Source organism: Mytilus galloprovincialis, chromosome 10, assembly GCF_965363235.1.
Source record: "Mytilus galloprovincialis chromosome 10, xbMytGall1.hap1.1, whole genome shotgun sequence".
Taxonomy (NCBI): Eukaryota; Metazoa; Mollusca; class Bivalvia; order Mytilida; family Mytilidae; genus Mytilus; species Mytilus galloprovincialis.
In genome coordinates, this window is record NC_134847.1 from 90591906 (window position 1) to 90596728 (window position 4823).

Genomic DNA, 4823 nt, shown 5'->3' on the forward strand with positions numbered 1-4823 from the left:
TTTCTTCTTGATACTATCTTATGATCATAAACAAGCTTCTGTCCAAGTTTGGTACAAATCAAGGATAGTTTATGAAAGTTATTAAAATTTTAAAAACTTTAACCACAGAGTGAATGTAATGTTTCCTGGCAGAAAAACTAAGTCCATTTATAAGTAAAATATGGAAAAAATGGAATTTTATTTTTACAAAATTTACTTCTGGATACTTTCTTATGATCATAAACAAGCTTCTGTCCAAATTTGGTAGAAATTCAGTATAGTTTAAGAAAGTTATTAAAATTTCAAAAACTTTAACCACAGAGTGAATATTTGTGGACGCCGCCGCCGCCGCCGCCGACGGAATGTAGGATCGCTTAGTCTCGCTTTTTCGACTAAAGTCGAAGGCTCAACAAAAAGGATTCCATGTAATGGTAACTAAGTGCATTTATAAGTAAAATACAGAAAAATAGAAAATACATTTTTACAAATTTCTTTCTAGATACTAGCTCTTGATCATAAACAAGCATCTGTCCAAGTTTGGTACAAATCCAGGAAAGTTTAAGAAAGTTATTAAAAATATAAAAACTTTAACCACAGAGTGAACATTTGTGGACGCCACTGCTGCTGCTGACAGGATGTAGGATCGCTATGTCTCACTTTAGTAACAAAAGTCACAGGCTTGACAAAAATGAAGATTACAGATTACTTTATTTCATTTTCTTGTCTAAATCCATTTTGTTTTATGATATGTGTTATATATCTGTTAATTCAGAAATGTGTGCAGCATTGATTATCTTGATTACTGGTCAATCAATACAAATGACAGATAAATTGTTGTGATTTTAGGAAATACTGAATACACATAATGCTAAAAGTTTTATTTTTGTGTTAGTGTTAAATTCACTCACAGTTTACCGAGTCTTGCACTGATTTAGAACTTTATATTTTGTACAGTCATCCATCTAATTATGACAACTATATGGTGACCTTGAAATGTCTTTCATATTGTGTTACATTGTCAAATTGCTGCCTTAATGAAACATAAACAATGCCTGGTTTTATTTATACTGAGCATATACAAATGTTAGTGACTGTTACATATAAATAACACTGATCAGAGGGTCTGAATGGGGCTAACAGAGAATAATGGGGTGCTAAAATACAAAACAAATGAGGAAAATGGCCTAAGTATCAAACAATGAAGACCCCAATCTAGCCCCTGAAGTACAGCATTAAATCATTACAAAATAATACACATACAAACAGTCCAATACATTATCAACTGTTACCCTGACAACAGTTCAAAAAGGATTTCTACAAAAAATGATGAGACAACTTTTAAATAAATGCTACAAATCGTTCTACATACCAAAATTACAATTATGATAACAAATCGTTCTACATACCAAAATTACAATTATGATAACAAATCGTTCTACATACCAAAATTACAATTATGATAACAAATCGTTCTACATACCAAAATTACAATTAATGATACATTGATGTTTTATGTGAATGATTAAAACATTTAAATATCAGTCAAAAATATATTACTGTAATGAAGTATAGATTTCATTTTAAATGATATCTGGGATGATAGCATGTGCTGCATATTAATTTCAACAAACTGTCAAGAAAAGACATGATATTTGGTGGTCAGTTTGCATATTATAAACTTCTAATCAGTAACTTGAGAAATGGCACCGGTCAAATTAATGGCACTAATAACTGTTCAGACTGGGTACATTTTGCTACATGTTCACATATTTCCAGGGGTTTTTTTGTTGGAAGTTACACTTTAGTTGTTAATTCCATCTGTCTTTCATTTCTTTAGTTGTATTTCCAGTTCTTCAGTTGATTCTGTAATTCTTCACAACCAATCCTGTTCCTTACATCAAACTACAAAGTTAATAAACAAAAAATATCATACTCCATTCTTATTCTGGGGGAATGTTGTATATTAGTTACTTAAAAAGTTGAGAATCATGTTGAAGGCTGTTATGTTTTCTTTAGGTCATTGCTTGTTTAATATATTGTGCTCTTTATTATATACGAACCGTGCAGTGACCTATAGTTGTTAATTTCTGTGTCAATTGGTCTCTTGTGGAGAGTTGTCTTATTGGCAATCATACCACATCTTCTCATTTTATATTGCTTGATAGAACCTTGCTATTTATGATAGCCTTTGTACTTTTTACACAATTTGTAGCTTGTTTAAGTTCCTGTTTTACTAAATGTTAGTATAAACAGACTCTAAAACTTCAGTTTCTATATTCTACCTTCAGTAGATAATGAAATGTGCATTGACCCAAAAAAGTACAGTCTTCTGTTATGGTGCAATAGCTTTAATAGGTAACACAATACTATAATACTGGGCATACTGAGAGCATATCACTTGAAAGCTCAGTTTTATCAGATAGTTACAAAATAAATAAAAATATGAATGAGTAAACCAAAACCTTCTGGCCATGTATGCATACATGTGAACCTCCCGATGGGAGTACAATAATCCTGTTTTCAGGGGTCATCTCCCGTCCTCCCATTTAGGAGAAAAAATCCTGTGTATGAAATATTTCATGAATGAAAATTTTCAACCGCCATATTCGATAATTTCTTACTACCGTAAGGGTGTAATTGACACCTGTGTTAAATTTTACCTGTATATCAAAGAAGATGTATAACTATATGGCTTCACTTAACAGCTTGGGTGTCAAATATACTGGTAATCAACGATGTTTACCTCTGGCTAACTGCCGTTGTGTAATAAAAACTTTGTGTATTAAAATAATTTTTTGTTACTTCCCTTTGATTTATCCTGTTTTAAGTTATTTTGTTTTTAATGTAAAAAAAACCACATTTAAAGGCAATTTCTACATCATATGGTTAAATTTACAACAAAATTAATGTTGAGTAAAAACCTCCTGATCTGAGTCCTAATCTCCTGACCAAATTTTCCAAATCTCCTGATCTGAGTTTCACAGTCCATCACATGTATGTGTATGCTGTGATTATCTTAAAACATCATAAATCAGAACTTAATATAACCAATCTAACAACTATAGATAAAGGCTTACCTCAAAACATCTAGTTAATACAGAATGGAAAATTTCTGGCATTCTGTGTTTATGAATGTACTGTTGTGGACTAATATCTTTAGTTTTTATCTGCAAATGGTAAAGTTACAATGATGAGATTAATGAGCCGATAGATATAACTATGGTATTATTACCGGAGTAAGACACATCTCTAAAATAGACATTTATATCATTTTGACATTGTAACACAATAAATGCAATATTGTGATATTGGAACATTGTACATGTATTATGAAAATCCAAATTTGCTGAATTTTCAAGATTTCAAGATTATTTATTTTTCATTTTACTGTTTGGAAATTCCTTAATTTCTGCCTGTTATTTCGGCTGCTTTGATGCACTTCTGTCTGATATTTTATGTCATTGGCAGATATCAACTGGATCCAAACTTCACTTATATTTCTTCTTCTATTGACAATAATTATAATGAAAGTTATTCAAATCTATTAATGTAGTAAGTTTATCATTTTTCAAGATGGATGATTTATATTTTCCAGTCAGCCTTTTAGACATTTTATTTGCCAGTGTCTCTCTTACAGATTCACAGCAGCATTACATACAATTTATGGTTAGATTAGAGCATTTCTGATGACATCTAGGACATCTATTAACTTCTGATGGTAGTACCAGATGAATACCTGACCTCTAACAGTCACACTCCTACGTTTCAATGACAATAGAGGGCTCTCAGACTTTCGACTATCTTTTGACTCTTTCCTTTATACTAAATCTATCCCCTCATCATTATTTCTAACATCCTAACCTGCTTACCCAACAATCTCTATGGTAACATATCCATTAAGTTCTCATTATACCACAACTGTTTTTCTATCAACATTTATAATGTCATACATTTTATTTGTACCCTGATGTTTCTATGGTTACATACCTTTTCTATAAGTTTAGTTTTCTGGTAGTGTCTTTCATTATACCACATTTGTCTTCCTATTAATGTTTCTATGGTTACATACCTTTTCTATAAGTTTAGTTTTCTGGTAGTGTCTTTCATTATACCACATTTGTCTTCCTATTAATGTTTCTATGGTTACATACCTTTTCTATAAGTTTAGTTTTCTGGTAGTGTCTTTCATTATACCACATTTGTTTTCCTATTAATGTTTCTATGGTTACATACCTTTTCTATAAGTTTAGTTTTCTGGTAGTGTCTTTCATTATACCACATTTGTCTTCCTATTAATGTTTCTATGGTTACATACCTTTTCTATAAGTTTAGTTTTCTGGTAGTGTCTTTCATTATACCACATTTGTTTTCCTATTAATGTTTCTATGGTTACATACCTTTTCTATAAGTTTAGTTTTCTGGTAGTGTCTTTCATTATACCACATTTGTTTTCCTATTAACATTTCTAATGTCATACAACCTAATCCCCAACAGTCTGTCACTCCAGTTAACTTTAAGCTGTCATCTCCATTCATTATCTGTATAAAAAAAAAATTAAAGATTTCATAAAGTGTTGAGAGAGAGCAATATCTCTTGCATGTAAAAGATACCCTTGTATATTTCGAGAAAGAGCAGGCTATTGCAGCTACATGGCAGCACTCACACCCACAAGGTGGAAAGGGTTTAATAAAGTTGCAATGACTTGTTTCCCAATCCACTATAAATAAATATGTTTGAACTAACTAAACATGTAATTTCATTATTCATATTTTACCTCACGAAAATAAACATGCTATTTCTTCAATGTTTTAAGCTGATGAAACAAAACAATAATATAGACTAAC